This window comes from Mandrillus leucophaeus, unplaced genomic scaffold, assembly GCF_000951045.1.
Source record: "Mandrillus leucophaeus isolate KB7577 unplaced genomic scaffold, Mleu.le_1.0 Scaffold133, whole genome shotgun sequence".
Lineage (NCBI taxonomy): Eukaryota > Metazoa > Chordata > Mammalia > Primates > Cercopithecidae > Mandrillus > Mandrillus leucophaeus.
Window position 1 is genome coordinate 5106707 of NW_012101288.1, and position 25373 is coordinate 5132079.

At 47.8% G+C, this 25373-nt stretch overlaps 1 protein-coding gene across 1 annotated transcript in view; it reads left to right on the forward strand.

The window, feature by feature from the left end:
* The window catches only part of ZHX2 (zinc fingers and homeoboxes 2), a 201509-nt gene that overhangs the window by 89891 nt on the left and 86245 nt on the right, over nt 1–25373 (forward strand). The window contains exon 2 of the mRNA XM_011973007.1: nt 2764–2826. The gene's annotated coding sequence lies outside the window, so the exon portion shown is untranslated. The remainder of the gene's footprint in view (nt 1–2763; nt 2827–25373) is intronic.

Genomic DNA, 25373 nt, shown 5'->3' on the forward strand with positions numbered 1-25373 from the left:
GCGGACAGATCTTCATCGGAAGTTACAGGTATAAGAGCAGTTGCAGGCTTTCCTAAAATATACCAGAGAGGGCCGGACACGGTGGCTCATGCCTGTAATTCCAGTACTTTGGGAGGCTGAGGCAAGCGGATCATGAAGTCGGAGATCAAGACCATCCTGGTCAACATGGTGAAACCCCATCTCTCTAAAAATACAAAAATTAGCCGGGCATGGCAGTGCATGCCTGTAGTACTAGCTACTCGGGAGGCTGAGGCAGGAGAATTGCTTGAACCTGGGAGGCGGAGATTGCAGTAAGCCAAGATCGCGCCACTGCACTACAGCCTGGAGACAGAGCGAGACTTCGTCTCAAAAAAAAAAAAAAAAAACTATCAGACAGGAGTGGTCTAACATGGCCTTTGCACAAATATAAGGGAGAAGTGAGCAGTAAACTCTTCTAAGACAGCACATGGCCACACTGAGCCAAGAGGAAGAACATGGAGTGAGCGGGTGTCATGGACAGCATGGAGTCATCTATGGCTTACTACACTCAGCTGTGTCAGGGATCTTTGCATCCAGATGCTGTTACTTGGTGATGCAAAACATGAATGTGCTGGGAACATTTGCCTAAGAGCTAGTACTACTTCCACATTTTATGGCCATCATTCCACTGTGTATCTTAACTTAGCTGAACTGTCTTATGGAAGTAAGTGCAGTAGAACGAATGATGTCTAATATAACACATGACTCATTAAGTCGATAATGCCAGCTGTCTAGTTTACATTGAAAAAAGTACTGGTCCTGCACCCTGCATGGGTTGTGGACTGTTTTCCTCTCGGTCTGTGAATCTATTTAGTAAATTCACCTTACAAACAGAGCATGGAGCAAGAGCATATGGAGTTGGGAGACGCTAATTTAGAGTATCATACATCTACACTGTGATGGCCCCCTCCTCATAAGGCGCAGCTAGACTACACTGGTTGTACCTCTGGACTCAGAGTCAGAGGATAGTCACCCCAGCCTGTCTGATAACTGTGTGACCTCAGGAAAGTCAGTTAACCTCTCTGTTTTCCCAACTGCGAAATAGGGCTAGTGACATGCCCCTTAAAAAGTAAGGAGCTGATTCGCTGGTGGATAAAAAGCTCTTTCTAAGCTATGAAGGATTCTGGAGAGTATTGTTCTTCTCGCAGGTCAGTGCCTGGAATGCTCAGGTTAGCTTATCTCCTGGGGTGCCTCCTCCCGCCGGATGGTTAGTTCTAAAGGGCAGTGGACAAAAGCCCTCAACTTCTTGGAATCAAAGTAAATTAATCACTGGGATTAACTGCAGAAGCTTGAATTCCCCTGCAGGAAGGAGGCCCAGAACTTTCAGCTGGGGAATTTTGCTGGCCTTTGACAAAACTGAGGAGGAGGGAAGCCTGTGGCCAGTATTCACTGTCTCCTTCCCTGAGTGCTCTGCCCGATACCCCGAGGCCACCACTCACCTCCAGGACTCCAGTCACCCAACACCGGTGGCTAGGACCCCTCCCTTAGTCACTCCCACAAAGCCAGGTCTGACTACTCCTTCCCCCAAATAGTGCAGTGGAAAGGAACACAGGCTCTGGAACCATATGAACGTGGCTTTGGATTAGCCCGACCACTCACCAGGTCCACAGTCATGGAGGCCAAGTTGTCACTTTTGGAGCTGGTTTCCCCACGTGGAGAATGGGCTGCAACTTCCTTCCTTCCATGATTAAGAAAATGATACACCAGCACTTTGCAGACTGTAACCTGCCCAGGAGTCACCTGAAGGTCTTGTTAAAATGCAGGCTGCTCTCAGACCATAGGGCTTGGTGGGGCCTGGGACTCTGCGTGTGCAGCAAGCTCCCAGCCAGTGCGATTGCACGGTTGAATAGCAATACCCCAGATCAGGTGTGTGAGGGACCTGGCGCATGGTAAGTACTCAGTCAACAGAATCTGCCACCTGAAAGTTTTCTTTCCCCCAGCCAAAAGGTTCTCCTTTGAAAACAGGAATGGATGGAAAGATAAAGCTCTGCCCACCTCAGAATTCTCAGGGAAACAAGAAAAAACAAGTTTGGCTTTCAAGACGGGCTGGGTGTGGGGAGTGAGAATGGTGTGCCCTCCGCGGCAGCTCCCTGGCTCAGTGGCTGCTCCGGGCACATGTGGTGGCCTCTGCCCTGTGTGCTTAAACCTCTAGGGCTCAGGCCCCAACTTGCCGTGCTGTGAACACATCCTCAGAACCGGGCACATGCCTTTTTCTTCCAGCTACAGCTCTCCCGAGGAATTTTCAAAGCACACGGGGTTCGCTTGGCAGGAGTCTCCCAGGATATAAATACGCTTTGGGGGCTTTTGTTTTAAGGACTGCAGTATCTTTTCGACTTGAGGCCCGAGCACAGAGCTTTCCCCCTTCGCCCTCACCAAAATGCAACCATGAAGGGCCGCTGCCAGGAAGACTCAAGGAGGCTCTGAGTGAGGTTAAAGAGAGGCCTCCCGCACCCCTTCACCCGCCGATTTTGCCTTTCACTTCGCTCTTCTAGAAAGCCTGCTTCTCCACAAGCTGCTGACTCATCCAGGGCTGGGGTCTTTTTTTTCTTTTTTTCTTTCTCAGAATCACCACAAAGCCCAGAGATTTTGAGGTTGGTTTAATGAGCGGCTCAGTCCTCACCATTTCCTTTTCATTCATCTTCCCCACCTCCATGCCAGTCCCCCCTTGACTCCATCCTGCTAGAAAAGAGATGGACACCCAATTGCTCTGCCCTGCTTTTGACAGTGAGTTTCTGTCCCCTGTAGGTCTGGACGTACCGACTGCTCTTGGAGTAAAAAGATTCCCAGGATGTGAGCAACACGGGACCGGTGAGTACTGTCGCGTTTGGCAGTCGTGGGGCCTAGGCTGGATTTCAACAAGGGGAAGGAGAGGGATGGGAGGGGCAGGGGCAGCTGAGCTCTGGCAGCTCTGAGACTATATTTCCATGCACATGTACCTGGAAACAGCACAGAGCCGAGAATCTAGGTGTGAGTCCCTTGGAATCCACTGGGTTCCTGCCAATCCCTCCCCAGGAGCGCTGGAGCCTGCAAGTAGCTGGGCTGTCCTACCTCTGCTCTGATGACGGCAGCCCAAACTCACCATCCAGAGGGCGTGTGCTCAGAAGTGTTTCCAGCAAACCTCTAGCCAGGGCTAGGGAAATAGTCTTAGGACAGAGAGGGAGCTACCTGGCTCACACCAGCTGGGAAACCATGGCCCTGAAGAGACAGTGCTAAAGTGAGGCAGGAAAGCCACCTTTGCACATTTGAAGGACTGTCATGAGCAGGACAGAGGTGGGCAGCTGTTGACTCCACCTAAGGAAACATTCCTAACAGAAGAGCTATGCGAGAGTGCAATAGGAAACCTGGGGAGTAGAGTGAGTTCCCTGTCGCTGGCAGAATTCAAGCAGAGGCTGGAGAAATGTCTGTGAGACATGTCAAAGGGGAGAGTGCAATGTTTACAGACCCTGTTCCCTGGTGATCAAGACTGCTGTGAGGGACAGGCAGTGGGAGGAGGGAGAGGGTGTAAGGAAAGTCTGAATGAGGGAAGCTTTTGAACTCGTGCCTGCAAATGCTCAGTACTGCCTCCGTTTTAGGTGCAGGTTCTGCTATAAAACTGTTTGGAAGCCACCAGATGAGATGACCCTCGGGTCTCTCCTCCGTTGTTGCCCATTGGCTGGCTGTACCTGAGCTAATGCCAGACAATGCACATATCATAGGCATGAGCCCAAACACCTGCTGTATGTGGTGTGGGGGCAACTCTCAAAGCATGATGACAGTGTTGCGGGAGCCTCTCTCATGCCCGACCACCAGAAGAGTTACTGGCTAGTCATACCCTCAAGGGACTCGGCCCAAGATCCAGACCACATAGACAAGAGGAAAAGGCACGGGGGAACAGGTGGCAAGACCCACCCACCCCCTACTCCCCAGGGCCCCAGAGAAGGCAAAAGTGGGTGTGGCCCAGGCAGGTGGCTTGGCCTCACCTGGAACCATGGGCCCTTGGGCAGGGGCAATACCACATGCTCCAGTGGCCAAAACCTGGCCCACTGAGCGTGAGAAAAATTGCACTCCAGACACAAATGGGGAAGTTACGCAGGAGGGACACCCATTGCGCTTGGGAGGGTCTGAATAATGAGCACGCGGGTTCCTTTGTGCTTTGTAACTGGGTCTTCTTCCCCTGGGGTCTGGGTCAGCTGCAACAGTAAATATTTATCAAGGGCCCCTGAGGGCAGGGCTCTGTGGGAGGCCAGAGATGGTGTTTTTCTTTAAGAAACTGACAGCCTGGATGAGAATCGAGTTTGACAGTGGTTGTGCACAGGCTGTATATTCAGCTGATCTCTGTTTGCTGTCGGGGGGCCGGGGAAAGGAGGGAGAGGAGAGGACTGAACTGTGACTTGGCACGTTCTTGGCAAGTCTTTAAGCAGGAGTTGAGTTTTAAGGACAGGTGCTGTGTGCTTGCATTCACAGAACCTGGCATGTAGTAGGTGCTCAGTAAATGACTGTCAAATATAGTGATGAGGAGGCAGCCCAAGGAGGCGATGTCTGTGGTTCAGAGCATGGCCCCTGGAGTCAGAATGCCAGGTTCCCATCCCAGCCCTTCCACTAGCTGTGGGGCCTCATGCGTCAGTCTCCTCCGAAGATGGGGATAGTGATAGTTCCTACCTCACAGAATGGTTGGGAGGATTTAATGAGTTAATTCACATGAAGCTGTCAGGCTCTCATGCTGGGACATAATAAGTCTCAATAAATATTAGTCCTTATTCTTATTCTAGACGTGAACCCAGGTTAAGGCCCAATAATGGGACAGGAAAAAGCAGTGTAGGTTGGAGGACAGAGCACTGGGCTGGGAGTCAGAAGCCCTGGCATAGCTGCAGGGCAGGGTCGAGGAAGCAATCCCTCCCGGTTAGTACATCCTCTAAGCTGGAGATGCTGTGGAAGGCTGTCAGGGTGGCACTGTTTTTCCTCCTGGCTCCCTCTGGTCCCTCCTGGTTGAAAGCAGAGGCGGCTCTGCTATTTATTCCTAGCTGTGGGCCTCCTGGAGAGTGGTGTGACCTCTCAGAACACCCCTTTTTCCCAATGAATGGGGACACCCTTACTATCCTTCTTCCCTCCGAGAAGTAGTCGTGAAGACTGAGAAGCACCAGCACAAAAGAAAGATTCCATTGATACAGATGGAGAATCATTTAAGATCCCAGCTTGGGTAGTGTGGTCTCAAGTCCCACAGTTCCCTGTTCCTTCCCCAGTGAGGTCTGGCTGTCTCCATGGCTGGAAGACAAACAGCGTGTCGCCAGATTCCCATAGTGATGATTCACTTTGCAAAAGGCACTCCCCACCACCCCAGGATTTGGAGCATATTTCAGATAAAAATTGCATTCGCCTGAAACACTTGTCAGGGTTACATTTCTTACGTGAGTGGTAGACCTGGAGTTACAGAATGAGCTTGCTTAGTGGCCTGCCTTTGGCTCCCTCACCCCATCTCACCCAGACCCTAGTGGATAGCAGGATTGTAATGTAAGCCAAAATTGTATATGACACAAACACAGCCCCTGAGACTAGAGGATCTAAAACTATTCTAGATTCCTTTGCCCATCAACCCCCCTGACATCTGCCAGGTGGCCACAGCCTCACTTCCAACTTGGGTGGGAAGACGGATGGCATGAGGGGATCAATTGGTCATGGCTGCCAGGGGCACTATGCTGAGAAGGGTGTCAAGGCATATCCAGGAAAGAGTATGCTGCAGTGGATTACTGATGTCTGCTGAGGAGGCAAGAAGAATGATAGCATTCCTGCCACTTTTTGGCATCCCCAGACAAAACAATTTATTTTTTATTTTTGAGATTGAGTCTCACTCTGCCACCCAGGCTGGAGTGCGGTAGCACGATCTCAGCTCACTGCAACCTCCACCTCCTGGGCTTAAACAATTCTCCTGCCTCAGCTTCCCAGGTAGGTGGGATTACAGGTGCCTGCCACTATGCCCAGCTATTTTTTTTTTTTTTTTGTTTTTAGTAGAGACAGGGTTTCACCATGTTGGCCAGGTTGGTCTCCAACCCCTGGACCTCAAGTGATCCGTCCACCTCAGCCTCCCAAGGTGCTGAGGTTACAGGCATGAGCCATCACACCCAGCCCCTAGACAAAACAATTTCTAAGTCTACCTGCCTGCATCATACTTTGTGGTATTATGTCAGCAACCTTATTTTATATCAGAGGGACAAGGTGTAGGCAAACCTCATTAATCTGAACCACTTTGGGAGCAACCCAAGTGAGTGAAAAATCTTCAGCCCAGGGTGTTTCCTGCAGGCAGGTGAGCCTTCTTACCTTTCAGTCCACAGACTCAGCTCAGCCTAGCTAACTAACTGGTGCTAATGCAGGAGCCACAGAACCTGTGCTTAGCAGGTCTGACCACATGGCTGAATGCACCTGACCTGTACTTTTAGGCCACTTACTGTCTTTGCATGCTTAGGAATTAATACAACTGAAACTCTAACAAAAACAGTGTGTTTTTTGAAGTAGAAAATCATTCAATGGGCAGCTTTGCTTCTATTTCAAATTGCCAGGGAATATGAATTAAGAGAAACTTTGTACTAGCTGGGAATAAGCTGTTTTTCCAGAGTTATATGCAGAAAATGAGACAAAATAGTCCAGAACGAGGTTTCCCCTGAGTTTCCCGATCTGTAAAATGGGGGAAATAATACATCTCACAGGGTTATTTGGGAGAGTAGATGAGATAAAATGAGGAAGAGACGTAGCATGCAATCTCGCTCACAAAAGATCGTCAAGAAACACTGTTTCTTTTCCCCCGTACCACCTCCCATCTATCTTCACACTGAAAGCATAGCTTTTTTTCTTGCAATATGTTCAAGAAATGATGTTACAGATAGATTTTTTTAAAATAGCATCATACTTTTCAAATGACTCCTGTTAGTTTTTCAGAGGCTCTTCCTTTTTTATTGCTGATGATCCTTCAATGGGAAATGTCCACTGAATTCTTCACCTTGAGTTCCTCTGCTCTAGTCTTCAGGGTGGAATAGCTCCAAGGGTCCTGACATGCATGTGGACGAATGTCTTTGTAACATGATTGAGCCTTTTAGAGGGTTTTTGTAGTAGAGACTGAGTCATACGGTGATTTGGCTATTCCACATCTTTCCTTCAACACAGCAAGTGTCCACACCTGAATTCCACTTCCATTGTTGGGAGAGTCAGGACAAGAAGGGTGACCTAATGCCAGACTGACACCAACCATGTGTCAGGAGGGTAGGCTTTACTTGTTAATAACGGGTAGTAAGTTTGCAATGAAAATCTTTCATCGTTAGTCTCTGAGAATCTTCAGGAGAAAGATTAAGTTTCCAGTTAAAAAAAAAAAAATCAAGGCTGGGCACAGTGGCTCACACCTGCAATCTCAGCACTTTGGGAGGCTGAGGTGGGTAGATCGCCTGAGCCTAAGAGTTCGAGACCAGCCTGGGCAGCATGGGGAGATCCTGTCTCTACAAAATATGCTTTAAAAATTAGCCAAACATGGTGGGGCCCACCTGTGGTCCCAGCTACTCAGGAGGCTGAGGCAGGAGGATCGCATGAGACCAAAAGATCAAGGTTGCCGTGAGCTACAGTCACACCATGGCACTTCAGCCTGGGCAACAGAGTGAGACCCTATATTGAAAAAAAGAAAAATCAAGACTAATGAAATTTATGTGAAGCAGGGAGAGGGACCTGCATGGGTGGAGGAGCAGCAGCCCTGATCACAGAAGCTGAGACTCATTAGGACTCCTGGGTTACTGGGAGTTACCTTAGAGCTCTGGGTTACCTTAGAGGTTACTGGGTTACCTTAGAGCTGGGGCTCTAAGGCAGACAACAGACAAGTGCACCTTTATTCAGCCCCCAATCCTCTCTGGCCTGCAACCTGGTGAGCTGGGCTGCTCGACCCTCCTCTTCTCTCTTGTCCTCTCCCCCGAGGCCTAGAGCCGAACTTCTCCACAGCCTGTACTCTGCCCTTACCTGAGGAGCCCCCGGCCTCCTTCCCAGGAGAAAGGATGGCCAATAGTCTTCCAAGGCTCCATGGGCAGGGCAGAAGGAGGAATGTAACCCCATCCCGCCCTCCCATTCTCCGTAGTGTGGCCACCCTGTGGTGTATCCCTCTCCTCATCCTTTTTTGTTTTTTGAGACGAAGTTTCACTCTTGTCGCCCAGGCTGGAGTGCAGTGCCGCGATCTCGGCTCACTGCAACCTCCGCCTCCTGGGTTCAAACGATTCTCCTGCCTCAGCTTTCCAAGTGCCTCTCTTCATTCTTATCCACCCTCAGACACTTCCCTCCTGAGGCTGGAGCTGGGGGACACCATGGGGCTGGAGAGAAGACCTTGAGATGAGAGTGTGTGGCCAACATAGACTCCCTCAGGGAGCTGTCGTCCGGAGGCCCAGGCAGGGGCATCAGAACTCCGTGCAGGTCCCGCAGCCTCCTCTGAGGCTCTGGTCTCCTCTCTGAGCATCCGTGGATCTTACAGTCGACACATCCAATGTGAGGCAATATTGCAGAGCCATCGAGAGAGTGCACTTTGGAGCCAGACTGGCTCCTCGGTTAGAATCTCAGCTCCACCTTTGCTAGTCCTGTGATTCTGGATGAGTTATCTAACTTCCATGTGCTGTGCCTTCCTCATGGGTTCCCTCATGGGGTAGTTCTGATGACTAAATGAGTCTGTGGAAGGTGCTTGGGGTAGTGTCCACCACAGAGTAAAAGTGTTAATAAAAACAAAATTAATAAGTAAATGAACACAGAAGTCAGTATGTCATTGATCACTGGATTGACCTCAGCAAGATGGTAAGTTTCCTACTCACAGAATTGAAATCTTTCATTCTGCCTTTGGGTTCAGGGAGGCTTTCAATTAGACCCTGAAGAAGGGGAAACCTGGGCAGAGGGGGCAGAGGTAGACAAAGCCTGGACATTTGGAGGCTTTGGGGAGTCTGAGGTTGCTGGAGCACATGACAGTTGAGATGGGCAAGGTCAATGAGGCAGACTGCAGAGGCCCTCAGGCGCCGTGCTCAGGATGGAGCTGTTTGCAGGAAGCAATGAGTGGCTTTCAGTGGTTTTTAACCAAGGGAGTGATATGATGCAAGCTTGGGCTTAGAAAGGTGAGCTGGGGCTAGGCGCAGTAGCTCACACCTGTAATCCCAGCACTTTGGGAGGTCAAGGTGGGTGGATCATCTGAGGTCAGGAGTTCAAGACCAGCCTGGCCAACATGGTGAAACCCCATCTCCACTAAAAATTAAAAAAAAAAAAAACATAAAAAATTAGCTGGGCGTGGTGACAGGTGCCTGTAATCCCAGCTACTTGAGAGGCTGAGACATGAGAATTGCTTGAACTCAGGAAGCGGAGATTGCAGCAAGCCTAGATTGTACCACTGCACTCCAGCCTGGGTGACAGCGTGAGACTCTGTAAGAAACAGAGAGAGAGACAGAGAGAGAGAGAGAGAGAAAGAAAGAAAGAAACAGAGAAAAGAGAAAGAGAGAGAAAGAAAGAGAGAGCTGGCCAGAGTGCAGATGACATTGCAGGTAGGAGAGGTCAAAGACAAGGAAGCAGTGAGGCGGTGGTGGCTGTTCTGATGGCCCCAGAGAGAGAGAGTGACCCTCTCAACTGAGCCAGTCACAGAAGAAATGGAGTGGGGAACTCACTCCAGAGCACCAATTCAGAGAAAGAATGGACTGGATGTGAAGATAGAAAGTGAGAAAGGGCAGGTCCAGAGTGAGCCTCAGGTTCCTGGCTTGAGAATCTAAGAGACTGATCTTGTTAACCAAGTAGTGGACAAATGCAGAAAAAGTGGCAGATGGTGTCGAAGGCTCTGGGAGCATTGCATTTGATGAACTGGTCGAGCGGCAGGACGGGGAGCAGCATGGAGTAGCAGTTAAGCAGGTAGGCTCAGGAGTCCGCGTGGCTTCAGTTCACATCCTGGCCCAGCCAAGCACTAGCTGTGTAACCTTGGAGAGATCGTTTAACTCTCATGAGCCCCAGTTTCCTTATCTGCATAATGAGGATTGTGTAGTGATTTTTACCTACCTGAGAAGGCTTTTAGGATCGGCACATGTACAGTGTTAAGAACTATGTCTGGTACAGAGGGAGCGCTCCTAAGTGTGAGTTTCCATTACATTAGTATAGCATTGAAACTGATTTTAGGATTAGTGTTTATCATCCTAGCGATGTCCAACATAGACCTGGAGCACAGAAACAAGCTCGGGAAGGGATAGATATATTGGGAGTCAAAGTACATACAGGCTGGTGATTGCTAACCTATAGATGTGTTCCTAAGGAGGAAGAAATGAGCATCACCCAGGTTCTTTTCAAAGCGTATCAACTGTGCTACAGCCCTGACCCTGGCCCCTGCAGCCCTGCTGTCCTATGAAAAAATCAGCATAGGCAGGTATCACCATTACCAAAGGGTACGTGCTGTATCCTTCAGGTCTGTGGGTGAAGAAAAAAGATGCACAGACAGCTGATGGAGGTGACAGATGAACCTATGGAGTGATTGAATTTGCTCAGGGACAGCTCAGAGATGGAAGACTGCTGGGCTAAAGACAGAACCCTGGGGCAGCGTCAGCATTTAAGATGCAGGACCCAAAGCAATAGCTCCATCAGGACCCAGAGCTACAACTGCGCCACGTGCCACTTGTATGAAATTCACTTCGCTCTCGTGGACTAGATATGAAAACCCCATTGTAGGCATTTGCTCCATCTACAGATTCAGGTGCAAGTTCAAACCAGGCCCCATTCAATAGCACATGAGGCTTCCTTTGCCTCTTCCTCCAGTATTAGGAGTGGACTCAGTGTGGCTAAGCTGAACCGAAGAAATAAAGAAGTGAGAAAGGCCACTTCATCCTTCTCTGTAGTCCGGCTGAAACTTTGGCCTAAGTGGCCTGGCCTAACCCCCCATTCCATGCTATTTCAGAGCTCAAAGTTTCTTGGCTGAGGAAATGAAAACACCTATAACTCAGAGATGCCAATACTTAAGTGGGTATTTGATTATATTAGTCAGACTTTTGGTTACAAGATGGAAATCCAATTCAAATTGACATAAGTGTAAAACAAAAAGGCGGTTCGTTCATGTAATTGAAAAGTCTGAGCTGGCCTGGCTTTGCGCCCAGCTGGATCTAAGCAGTGTCTGCAGGCGTCGTGTCTCTCCATCTCTCGGCTCAGCTTTCTTCTGTGTGGGATTTACTCAGACAGGTTTCCCCCACCGACAGCCAGCAGCTTTTCTCAGCAACCCCCATAGAAAGAAGGCTGTGCTTCCACAGTGCTCCCAGCAAATGCCCTGGAATTGAGAGACTCAGGTCACATGTCCATCCCTAAGCCAACTGCTGGAGCCAAAGGGTGCGCGGTGCCAATTGGCCAGGCCTGTGTCATGCACCAAGAATAGGTGGTGAGGAAATTGGGGAGAGGGAGGAAACCAAAGCCAAAGTGCCATATGTAAGTCCTGCAGTACCTTAAAAGCCTAGTCGTTAAGAAAAAGGAGTGACCGTAGCGGTAATTCTCAGAGCAGACTCAGTGGGGAGCACTGAACCTGGAGCTGGCCTTTGTGGTCCAGAACACATGTGAGAGTGAAGGTTAGGCAGTGGGATATTTTCACGGAAGTGATATTCCACATGCAGGTCCCGCTCTGTAGCATGCTAACCCCACATGCAGGTGTGTCATCTCCACTGGGGACTCGGGCAGCGTCCTCTGTATGCTTCCACTTCTCTCCACTCCTCTGCAGCCCCTGGGCTGGTGCCTGCCCATATTTGGCCCCTGTGCAGCACTCAGTAGATGGTCACTGGTTGAGCGGCATCAGAGCAGGCATGTAGAGAGGGGCCCCTCGTCCTGTGGCCAGTGCAAGACGCCATCTTTGCTTCAGGTGATGCTCTCCCTCTGGTGAGTTCTCTGGTTTGTATTGCAGACAACAGTGTATTTGATCTGATGGCTGCTATAACAAATTCCCACAAACTTAGGCTTAACACCAATTTATTATCTTATGGTACTGGAGGTCATAGTCCAAAATGGGTCTCACTGAGCTGAAGGTGACAAAGTATTGACAAAGTATATTCCTTTATGGAAGCTCTCAGGGAGAATTCATCTTCTTGCTTCCCAGCTTCTAGAGGCCTCCTGAATTGCTTAGCTCAGGGCCCCCTTCCATCTTCAAAGCCAGCAATGGATGGTTGAGTTTTTCTCATGCTGTAGAACATGAGAACATGCAGTTTCTCAGACTCTGATGTTCATCGGCTTCCTACATCGGTTTTTTTGGTTTTTTTGTTTTTTTTTTTTTTTTGAGACGGAGTCTCGCTCTGTAGCCCAGGCTAGAGTGCAGTGGCCGGATCTCAGCTCACTGCAAGCTCCGCCTCCCGGGTCCATGCCATTCTCCTGCCTCAGCCTCCGGAGTAGCTGGGACTACAGGCGCCCGCCACCTCTCCCGGCTAGGTTTTTTTTTTTTGTATTTTTTAGTAGAGACGGGTATTTACTGTGGTCTTGATCTCCTGACCTCGTGATCCACCCGTCTCAGCCTCCCAAAGTGCTGGGATTACAGGCTTGAGCCACCGCGCCCAGCCGGCTTCCTACATCTTTAAAGGACTCTTACGATTACCTTGTGCCTATGCTGATAATCCAGAATAATCTGTTTATCTTAAGGCCAGATGATTAGCAACCGTAATTCCATCTGCAATCTTGTCTTTTTTAGACTAGTCAAGTGCAGTTGTGAGAAGGGAGAAAGAGTAAACAAGGAGTTGGATCTGTAACTGTCTGTGAACCATCAGTTGAGATTACTGACTACCTTCCAACCAGCCTCCATCTGCAATCTTCATTCCTCTTTGCCATTTAACATAAAATATTCACAGGTTCCAGGGATTAGGGCATGGGCATCTTTGGGGGTCCATTACTCTGCCTACCACAGCTGTTGTTATAAGCATCAGTTCTAATATTTATCCAACACTCACTCAATACCATTTGCTAAGTCCTTGACAAGAGTTTTGCTCTCGTCACCCAGACTGGAGTGCAATGGCACGGTCTCAGCTCACTGCAACCTATGCCTCCTGGGGTTCAGGCAATTCTTTGAGTAGCTGGGATTACAGGCATGCACCACCACACCCAGCTAATTTTGTATTTTTAGTAGAGACGGGTATTTTCACCACATTGGCCAGGCTGGTCTCAAACTGCTGACCTCAAGTGATCCACCCACCTCGGCCTCCCAAAGTGCTGGGATTATAGGAGTGAGCCGACATGCCTGGCCATTTAATCTTCATAACCACCAAGAGGTGCAGTAAACATCCCCATTTTACCACTGAGAAAACAGAGGCACCTGAAAGTCAATTATCTCCAAGATAATATCCACAGACCCAGTGAACAGTAGATCATAGTTCTGCCAGACCCTAAAGTCTGAGTTTCTAGCCAGTCAGCTGATAGAGAGTGTCAGGAGACTCAGAATAGAAGAAAATGGAGATTCTTTTCTACATTAGCAGCGGGGGATGGGGCAGTGGGGACGTTCTCAGGTGCCAGACCACCTGGGTTTATATCCCAGCTCTATCCCTTACTAGCAGTGTGACCTTGGGCAGGTCGCCACACCTCTGTATGTCTCCCTTTCCTTGACTGTAAAATGAGCAGACAAGGCTATAGTGAATCACCATGGCTGGTTTTACTTTTATTTTTAAAGTCAAACAAATTCCTGGATCCAGATTTCTCTTTTTTATGCATATCTTTAACCTGCTTTTAGAGGAAGGAAAACCCATATATATATATATATATATCCTTTTACTTTGCCTTCCTTTTCTTCTGTCTTTTCTCAGAAGGCGGCAGGGCAGGGACCAGCCAACTATACCTGGCTCTGTGTGGCCTGTGGGCTAAGAATGGTATTGTATTTTTAAAAGGTTTTAAAAAACAAACAAAACAAAGAAGAATAATATGCAACAGAGGTTGTGTGTGACCCACAAAGCCTAAAATATTTACTATCTGGCCCTTTACTAAAGAAGTTTGCTGACCTCAGAAAGAACACAGGCAGTAGTGTCAACCAGACCTGGGTTTGGGTGCTCTACTGGATGGTCAGGACTCAACTGGACCTTTAGGTCATGAAAGCACCTTGGGGCCTTCCCACAGTGGTGGCTTTCGTAACATTTATAGCAGCAGCAGCAGCAGCGCCGGTAGCAGCAGCAGCTGCAGTAGTAGTAGACATGGTAGTTGGAATTTACTGAGCATCGTCTGCTTTAATTCCCTCAACAATCCTCTGCGATAACATGGCTATGAGCCCCCTTTTACATATTTGGAAACAGAAGCTGCCTGGGGGAGCGGGTCCCCCACCCATGGTTACACAGTGAGATGGGACAGAGCCAGGATTGGAACCTAGGCAGCCTGACTCTAAATTTTTCATTGCCTCCTTATCATTGCCATCAGCTCTCCCTTCAGGCAAGATAAATCTTTGCCTTCCCTTGTTTTCTTCCCTGACCCCTTTTCCCTAATTCTCTGGCAAAATTCATTTCCACTGTAAAAGGGCAACTGAAAAATAGAAGAGCTTTCAAAACAGCTCTGACACAGACATCTATAATTTTGGTTTTGGCATCCATCCATCCATCCCATTCATCCATCCATTCCTCCACCCACCCATCCATCCATCCACCCACCCATCCACCCACCCGTCCCTCCATCCCTCCACCCACCTACCCACTCATCCATCTATCCCATCCATCTACCCCTCCCTCGATCCCTCCATCCCTCCATCCATCCATCACAACACAGCACCAGGAACTCATAAGAGCCCACATCTTTGACACTGACAACCGGGGCAAACCCCAAGCTTCTGGGTCCTCCAAATTCATTGTTACCAGGAAGCACAGAGGGAAGCTCATTAAATAGTACCAAGTACTTGATTAATATGCTGCAATTCGGGCAGCACCAGACTATTTCAGCACCCCCTCCCCTTACCCCGTTACCATGACAATATTATTTTAACAAACAGCTCCTTAATATTTAATGAAAATTATGCTCCTGACAGACGAGCAGAAGAGCAGCTGAACTACAAAGGGCTTAGAGGGTCCGCCAGGACATTTTTGCATGAAGCCATCAGTTTCCCCTGATCCCTGGATGCCATTTGTTGCCAGAAAATGCAAGTGTTCTGGAGGCTGGGAGCCAACGTGATGCCAGGCCTTAGTTACAAGCAGCAATTGAGGGTTGTCACTTTTTTAATACAGAATGTCACAACGGCTCCACGAGGACGGAGTAGCGTGATAGCATTATTAAACACTTCTTTATACACCGATCTGCTAATTTCACCCCTGCTCGCCCGAGGCTGCTGAAAGCCTTGTTTGCTTCCTGTCTTGAATCGAGCTGGATTGTAAGACTGGGTGTAGAGAGCCCTTGCCTCTGTGCACCAGGGTGAGAAGAAGCCCATCTTTCCTCTGCAAGGAGCCATCTGTCCCACCCAGTCAATTCAGCAACAAGCAGTTGCAGGGATTGGGGGACCCAGGCCTCTGCCCTCAAGGGGGTGAATGTCAAGAGAGAAAAGACCACGGACACACAGGCCACTCTGTGGTAACCTCCGTCCGTATGTTGCTGGGTTTATGTGCCAGACACTGTGCTAAGCACTTGAAGGCAAAAATTAATGACACATCCCAGATCCCCAATGGCAAAGATGAGTGAATAACTATAATAAAGTGGAGAGAGGATGGCAATGGCAGTGGGTGGCCCATTGGCTGTGTGACCTTGGATAACTTACTTAACCTCTCTGTGCCTCAATTTTCTCATCAATAAATTGGGGATAATAACACTATCTACATTAACCATTGCCATGAGGTTTAAAATGAAATAAACACATAAGAAGCACTGGGACAGTACTTAAAATACTTAAAACAGTGGGCACATGGTAAGCAGTAAATAAATGCTAGCTAGGACTGCAAGTTCCCATGGTACCATGCATACAATTATAATAATGGCTAACATGTAATAAGTGCTTACTCCACCCCAGGCGCTAGGCGAAGTGTTGGAGTTGTACTACATCATTTAATCTTCACAGGCAACCCTGTGAGATAGGTACTATATCATCATTGTTATCCTCACCTTGCAAATGAGGAAACTGAGGCTCTGGGAGTTGGGGGAACTTGCCCTAGGTCCTGAGGCTGGGAAGAGGGGATTTGAATCCAGCTTCACCTGGATTTGCTGCCTCACCAAAACACGAACTACAGTATCACGAAAAGCACACAAATGGTGGTGCTCTGGGAACACGGGGACCTCGCTGGGGTGGCCTGTCCCGGGGAAGTGGCTGCAGGTGCCTTGAAGGCCGATGCATTTTCATGGACTGAGAGGATGGGACTGGAAAGTGGAGGAGGAATTCTAAGAAGGAGGACTCGGGGGAGCTAAGACCTGTAGGAGGGGAACTATGGGCTGCATTTGGAGAAGGAAGCACGATCTGGTTTGATTGACTTCAACAGGCAGACTCTTGGTACCGAGTGGGAGCTTGTCTTAAACAAATATGACCTATTTATTTAAAATATACATTGGATTTTTATTTAAAATAAATAGATTGGAAGAGGAAGAGTGAGACATAAGGGGGAGAGCAAAGCTTGTAGAAATTTCCATTCCCTCCTAGCAGGATTTCACTGGGTAAACTAATATGAGAATGTCTGTAAAAGTTCTGTGTGTGCGTGTGTGGATAAATTAAAACATCTCTTGCCAGTACCTCCAAAAGCAAAGATACAGGCAAAGAAAAGAAGGCTTGAACAGTGTAGCAAATTACAATCAAAGCCATGCTATGTTACATTTAAAAATATATGTGTGTGTCTGTGTGTGTATGTATATCAGCCGTTTATTGCCACAATAGTGCTTCATGACAACTGCCCACAAACCTCAGTGGTAAACAAGAAGAAACACTTATTTAGCATGAAAGTCTACAGGGTTCAGGCAATCTCTGCTTGGGTTGGGATTGCTCACATACCTAGCTCAGTGAGGGGGTCCTGCTAATCTCAGCTGGAGTCAGCCATATCTTAGGGGGTTTTCTGGATGCTGGCTAAGATGACCTCTGTTTGGATGACTTACTTAACCTCTCTGTGCCTCAAGACACAGAGAGGATGAATGATGTGCGAAACTTTGTCAACTCACAAAAGATCGCACCACTGCATTCCAGCCTGGACAACAGAGTGAGACTCCATCTAAAAATAATGCCAGCAGTCTCGCCCAGGCATGATTTCATGGTAGTGGCAGAGGAGCGAGGGTGCTCTTGCAGAAAGGTTCAAGAGCTTTTTCAGGTCTTGACTTGCATCGCATCCTTATTATCCAACGAACCAAAGCAAATGACATGGCTGAGAGTCCCTGTAGAGGGTGCACGGAGTGTGGGGACTCTACAAGGTGACATGTCAAAAGGCAGGAATATAGGGAAAGGTAAAGCACTGGGACTGTTATCACAACCAGTAACTTGTTTCTAGAAGTCTGCTTGATGACACCTTCAAGCCACATGGAGGAGTCCTCAAAGACGTGCTTGGGACATTTACATAGTTTCTCCTGCTGTAAGAACCATGAGGTGAACTTGACCTCAAAGTGAGACCTTGACATGGGCATTTAAGTCAGTATCTGGGTCTTCCACCCCACACCTGATCCCTGACCCAAAGTGTCTACAGAGACTCATAGAACCCATTATTAGAGGAATGGGGACCTCATGCACTCTCCATAGTGCCGGGGTCAGATGTGTTGCTTCTCCTAAGCAGTTTCCCTGCGGAGCAGCACAGCACCGCCTCGGAACTCAAGGTTAGCCTCGTGCCTGTCGGCAGAATCTGTTACTCAAGGTTTCCTGAAAGGCAGTCTGCCTAGAAATGGAGGTCAGATGAAAGAAAGGGCTAAGGTTTGTTTTGTTTTGTTTTGTTTTGAGACAGAGTCTCGCTCTGTCACCAGGCTAGAGTGCAGTGGCACGATCTTGGCTCACTGCAACCTCTGCCTCCCAGGTTCAAGCGATTCTCCTGCCTCAGCCTCCCGAGGAGCTAGGATTACAGATGCCTCCACCACACCCAGATAACTTTTGTATTTTTAGTAGAGATGGAGTTTCACCCTGTTGGCCAGGATGGTCTCAATCTCTTGACCTCATGATCCGCCCACCTTGGCCTCCCAAAGTTCTGGGATTACAGGCATGAGCCACCGCACTGGGCTGTGTTTTTTTGTTTTTGTTTTTGTTTTTTCTTAATTCTGCATCATTTTTTTCATATAACCCAATACTTTGGGTTTATTTCATACTTGATATGTTCCACAACAAGGACTAGCATTATTTCCGTATCACAGATGAAGAAAGTGAGGCCCAGTTACATGACTTCCTCAGAGTAGCAAAGGCAGATGTTCCCCCAGCCCTATTTCTGCCTCTACCACCACCAATCTCTAACTCAGCCCTTGGGCCACGTTCCCACACACTCTTAAGACTGTGTTCAAATCCTAATTCTGTTTCCTGCTAACATGTGGCCTTGGATATATCACTTGCCCTTTCTGAGCTTCTGGAGAACATCTTACCTTTGTGATAGTGTTGTTATGAGGACTAAATTTAAGGACTAAGATTCTTGAGTGCTGCCCTGCAGTTTGGAATGTACCTAGCACTATCTCATTTAATCCTTAAACCAACATTGAGAGAGGCTGTTACCTCTTTTTTTTTTTTTTTTTTAGATGGAGTCTCACTCTGTTGTCCAGGCTGGAGTGCAGTGGTGCGATTTCAGTTCACTGCAACCTCTGCTCACTGCAACCTCCACCTCCCGGGTTCAAGTGATTCTCCTACCTTACCCTCCCGAGTACCTGGGATTACAGGTGCCACCACCACACCCGGCTAATTTTTTTGTATTTTTAGTAGAGATGGGGTTTCGTCATGTTGGCCAGGCTGGTCTCAAACTCCTGACCTCCGGTCATCTACCCACCTCAGCCTCCCAAAGTGCTGGGATTACAGGCGTGAGCCACTGCGCCCGGCCGTTATCTCATTTTTATAGGTAGGAATCTGAGGCTGGTGACACAGAGTGACTCCCAGAGGTCCCCTTATGGTGGGGCTGGGACTCAGAGGCAAGCTGGTCCAGAGTCTGTGCACTGTGCCCTCTCCCCTCCTTCCTGTGGAAAGGCCCAGCAAGGACACCGGAAATCCTACCCTTGTCCCTTTAGAACCTTGAGATAGAGATGCTCGTGAGGGGCCCAGCACAGTGGCTCACGCCTGTAATCCCAACATTTCGGGAGGCCAAGGAGGGCAGATCGCCTGAAGTCAGGAGTTCGAGACCAGCCTGAGCAACATGGTAAAATCCCATTTCTACTAAAAATACAAAAATTAGCCAGGCATGGTGGTGCACACCTGTAATCCCAGCTATTCAGGAGGCTGAGGCAGGAAAATCACTTGAACCGAGGAGGCGGAGGTTGCAGTGAGGTGAGATCTCGCCAGTACACTCCAGCTTGGACAATAGAGTGAGACTCCACTTCAAAAAAAAAAAAAAAAGAGAGAGAGAGAGATGCTTGTGAGCAAGAACATGCCACAGTGGAAGTCCAGGTGACACCCTGGACATTACCCTAAAGAGCATCTAAAACAGATGCTGCCCAATCACCCGCTCACTTTGACAATAGGAAGTCAAGTTAGAGAACCCCGATTTCATGTCCCAAGAAACCACAGGAGAAAAGAAACCCACCCAGGGTTTCAGTGCAGTGAACCTGAGTGACTGAGAAAGCAGTGGCATCATTTCTCCAAGTCCTAACACTTGATTCATGTCCAGTGACCTACGTGACTGAGTGCCTGATACAGATGTGATATCACGGACAGACCATTTGCTGGGAATGTGAGCATGGCTGCAGGATCCGTGCGGGGGCACTCAGGCCCTCCCTGCTCATCCTGAGGCATCAGTCTCTATAGAGCCCCTCTAAGCACCTTGACATTGGAGCCTTTTAACTCCTGGAGGGAGGTCATAGCGGAGATGAGAGTCTGTATTTTACAGATAACCAAACTAAGGAATTAAAGTTTGTAAAATACTAATTAAAGCTCTATTAGTAAAAATACTAATTAAAGCTCTATTTCTTTGCCTTTGATCAAAATCTTAGGTTCATATTTGTGGCCCACCATTTACCATCTGTGAGAATTTGGGCCAAGTTATTGACTTCTTTGTGCCTCCATTTTATCCTCTGTAAAATGGGGATAATTGTATTTACCTGTTAGAGTTGTTTTGAGAATTAAATGAGTTAATCCATATTGTTGCGCTTAGAACAATATCTGGAATAAACATAGGAAGCATTTGGTAAATATTACCTATTTAACATTAATGTGTGCATTTTAATCATATGTAGAAATGAAGTAGAATTTGATAAATATAGTTTGGGGCATGGGGATGAAACCACAAAAGGCATCTCATGATGAAAACATTTACGAGTCCATTGGAATAGGTGACTTGCCCAAGGCCACCCTGCAGGTGACAGACTGCATAGGGACTAGAAGCCAGCTTCCCTGATTCCAAATCCATACCCTTTCTGCTTTTCCAAGCTACTTGACTTTCTGGGAAGGGGCTTCTGTTCCATCCCTAAATCAAGCCACTGCGCGATTCTCACAATCCAAAAGTACCTGCATTCATATGGAAACCCCCATTTCCTTAAAACTTTCAACCGGCAAATTTAGTGGCACTGTGCACCCAGATTTGCATTAACCATAGAAGAAGGATACAGTTTGTTTCTAAGAATACTTAATTAAGCACTAGGTTTAATTAACTTAAATCAACCTCTCTCCCTGCTCCCATGCCCCCCCCCCCTCGAAAAAGAGGGCTGCTTTAAGTATAGTCCCTAACTGGAAGTTCTGATTTTAGCAGTTTCTAATCAGACTCAAAATTGCCAGCTCCTTGTCTTAATCTGCCCCGAGATACCAGCCCTCCCTGTGTGATTAATCTCCCCCACCTTTTTTGGCCACATTTCAAACACAGGCAAGATTTGCACTGCAGTTTATCATGTTGTGGTTATTGTTCCTGAATGGAAACAATAGCCTCTACTTGCATTGTTCTTCAAATACACACACACACACACACACACACACATACACACACAGAGAAAGAGAGAGAGAGAGAGAGAGAGAGAGGGGGAGAGAGACAGCTCTCTTATTTCCCAAGCCAGTAGATAAGCTTTGCCCTTCTGCAACCACCGTGAATGTGGTCCTTTGCCTCTGCTCTCAAGAATCTTCCTGATTTGCAAGTTTTTTTCTTCCTCTCTTTAAAGAATCATGACCCACCCCAAATTGGACAATAATGAAATATACAGAATTGGACCTTGGGTCCCCTAGACTTTCTCGCTTCCCTCCCAAATTCCCAGAAACAGCAGCAGTGCTGACCACTTCCTGAGCGCTCCCCAGCCACCCCACCTGAGTGGTCCGCCCACTCCCAGCCTTGCTGCTTGCAATCTTTTCATCACACCCCAGCCAGGGTTATCTTTTAAAAGATACCAAGAGGCTCGGCATGGTGACTCATGCCTGTAATCCCAGCACTTTGGGAGGCTGAGGCGGGAGGATCACTTGAGGCCAGGAGTCCAAGACCAGCCTAGCCAACATGATGAAACCCAATCTCTACTAAAAATACAAAAATTACCCGGGTGTGGTGGTGCACACCTTTAATCCCAGCTACTCGGGAGGCTGAGGTAGGAGCATCGCTTGAACCTGAGAGGCAGAGGTTACAGTGAGCCGAGATGGCACCACTATACTTCAGCCTGGGTGGCAGAGTGAGACTCTGTCCCCGAAAAACAAACAAACAAAGAATCACATCACTCCCAGGGATTGTAACCACCTGAGAGCTTCTCATTGCACTTGGCCTGATGTCCAGACTCTTTTCTCTGGCTATCCAAACCCCCCAAGATCTTGCCCTTCCCTTCCTCTCCACCCTTGTTTCCTCCCACACCGCCTCATCTGCCGTGTAGCAACCATGCAGGCTTTCTCTTGTTCTTCGGATACACCAAGCCTGGTTCCACATTATGGTTTTGCATTTGCTGTTCCCTGTGTGTGCAATGCTCAACCTGAGCCCGGGTTCCCTGGAAAACAGAGGCTGACGCCACACTCATAACTCCTAATGGGGTGGAGGAGATGGAGGTGGGCGGGAGAATGTGTAATCCCAGACAGCAGCAAGAGTGAAGGAGAAGGGAAGCAAGAGACAGAAAACAAAGGCTGCAAATGAATTACCCAGCTGACCCATCACTTCTTGAGAAACTCTAGCCAGTTGCTCTGACACATGGGATTCTTTGGAGCGGCAATATGGAACACACTTGTACCATAATGCAGCATATGTGTTCCCCCAAACCACCACGCTATGCAGAATTGCACTTTACAAATCCCAGGGCTTATGGGGAAAATGTTGTTAGGAACACAATACTGGAAAAAAAGAAAAGAGATAATAAAAGCAGTAGCATAGTTTTCCATGTCACATATGGTTTAGAAATACACAAATAGTACAGTAAATGTGGTACTTTACTTTGCAGAAAGAAAGACCCGTTTGTTGGTGGAACCAAATGTCAGAGGGTTTCAGCTTGTGAGTTGCTGTGAAGTTGTGGAAAGTAGTTGAAATCAGATGAAAGTTGTAACACCAGGTGTGGACGGGTTTGGCTCATAACGCATGACGTAAATTGAGGTAGCTGGCAGACATTTGAGACAGATGCATGTGTGTATTTTGTGTGTAGTCATGTGCCACATAATGACGAGAATACGCTCCGAGAAATACATTATTTGGCCATTTTGTCATTTGTGAACATCATAGAGTGAACTCACACCAACCTAGATGGGATAGCCCACTGCACACCTCGGCTGTGTGGGATAGCCTATTGCTCCTCGGCTGCAGACCTGTACAGCGTGTTACTGTGCTAAACACTGCAGGCAGCTGTAACACAATGAGAACTATTTGTGTGTCTAAACATATCTAACTATTTTAAAGGTACAGCCAAAATACAGTATCCTAAATGTAGGAGACCACCGTAGCACGCGTGGTCTGTCATTGACTGAAGTACTGTTATGTGGGGAATGACTGTTTTCCTGTATGGCTCTGTTCAGTCGGATAAAGTTTTCTGTGCTCACCTGCTGTTTCTCACTGGTAAAGTTGGGAACAAGCAAATGCACGATTCATGGTGTATTCAACTTGTTTTCTAATTTGTCAGTCACATTGGAACAGATTTTTCAAGCATTACGGCAGAACTGACAGTGCTGTGTCTCAGAAGAAAGTTCACTGGGGTGGAAAGAGGGAGGAATTTGTCAGCTCTTCCCTTTTGTGCCTCTTGCTGGGGTCACAGATCCCCCCCACCAGCACTACCTTGCCTTCGCATTCAGAAGCCAGAGCCCTTGGGTCAATCAGGTAGAACCTGAGCGCGGAAGCTGCAGGAACTCCTGTATGTATCGTGGGCGTCCACTGGCCATGGAAGCCTGGTCTTCATCGAGGGGAAGAGGTGACGGAGGAAACTGGTAGAATCAGGAACACGTGGTAGAAATGCAGGGTGCAGTGGGCAAAGCTGACCTGTGGGAGCACGTGTGCCCGGTCCAGACCTGCCCTTTCAGGAGCCTCACACGTCCAGCTTCCAGTCCTTCAGAATTCTACTTAAGGACACCCCTTCAGAAGATGGAGACAAGCGCCATAAACAAGGTGGTAACCACACCACAGAACTCATCCATGGGGCTTTGGAATTTCAAAAAAATGGGAAGCCATTGGAGCCGGGGAGTGATGTGATCTGATTTACATTTTTTAGATATTGTGCTGGGTCAGTGTAAAAAGATGGATTGTTGGAGAATTAAGGTCAAAGCAGAAGGCCAGGCAAGAGGTGATGATGGCTTGGACCAGGATTAGACAAGCAGGGTTGGTGAGACACAGTCAGATCCAGGATATATTTTTCAGAAAGAGCCAACAGGAGCTGCTGATGGCTAAACCAGGGTGAGTGGAAGAGCCAATTGTGGCCTGTCAGGACTTCACCGGCGAGACCTTTGTGGCTCATGGAAAAGTCACTGGATTGCAGTCAAGAGACGGGCCCGACCTCAGCTAGCAGAATGATCTTTGGCAAGTCAGTGAAAGCTTAAACTCATCAAGATGTTGAATCTGTCATCTTGAGAGAAACCAGCCAGAGGCCAGTCTGCATGCGTCAGCATTTGGTTGTGATCAAAGCAAACACACCCAGCAAGAGTGAAATGCGGGGAGCCATCAGGGGACGGTGGACACCCTCACTCTGCCTTGTACAGAAAAGGCCCTCTCCTCGAGCGTAGGAGTTTTCTTGGAGTTTTTGGGTGGCGTGGAAAGTTCTCATCATAACAGCATGACAATAACAAAATATTTAACAGTGGTTCTCAGTAGTGGGTTGGGTGACAGCGAGGGATCAATTTTACCTCCAAGGGGGCAACATCTAGAGACATCTTTTTTTGTCACAATTTGAGGCAGGGTTGCTACTGGCACCCAGTGGGTGAAGGATTTTAGCATGCACTAAGCTAATCCTTCTATACCACACATGACAGACCCCCCAACTAAGACTTATCTAGTCCCAAATATCAGTTCTGCCAAGGTTGAGAGACCCTTGAGAATATCATAAACATTCAACATTGGAGGAATAGGTAATTCTTTTGAAGCCTGCTGTAAAAGTCCATAGTCTGTAGCCCTGGCTGTGTGGCCTAGTGGGCTCTGCTAGTCTCTACACCTGATCCAGACCTTTCTTCCTCTATGTGTTTGGGAGGCATTCATGAAGAATTGAGTACACATATATTTGGGTCAGGGTTTTTGAAAGGCTGCCAATTCAGGGAAAAAAAGAGAAAATTATACCAAAATGCCAATACAAGTTAGGTATATGTGCTAAAAATGAGAAACAATGAGAATGCCCTTCAGTAGGTGAATGGATAAACTGTGATACATCCATCTAGTGGGGTGTTATTCAGCCATAAAAAGAAATGAGCTATCAAGCCAAGAAAAGACACGGAGAAACCTTCAGTGCATATTGCTAAGTGAAAGAAGCCAATCTGAAAAGGCTAGATACTGTATGATTCTAACTATATAACATTCTGGCAAAGGCAAAAATATGCAGACAGTAAAAAGATCAGTGTTGCCAGGAGTTCAGGGGGAGGCATGAATAGACAGAGCACAAAAGATTTTTAGGGCAGTGAAACTGTTCTATGTGATACTGTCACGGTGGATACAGGACACTATGCATTTGTTAAAACCCATAGAACTGGATAGGACAGGGGTGAACTCTCATGTAAACCATGGACTTAAGTTAATAATAATGTATCCATATCGGTTTTTCACTTGTAACAAATGTACCCCACCATGCCAGATATTCCTAATAAAGGAAATCAGGAAAAGAAGAGGAGAGGAATTATATGGAACCCCTCTGTACTTCGTGCCCATTTTTTTTCTGTAGACCTAAAACCACTCTAAAAATCAAAGTGTGCTGATTTTTGTTTCAAGTTAAGCAATGTG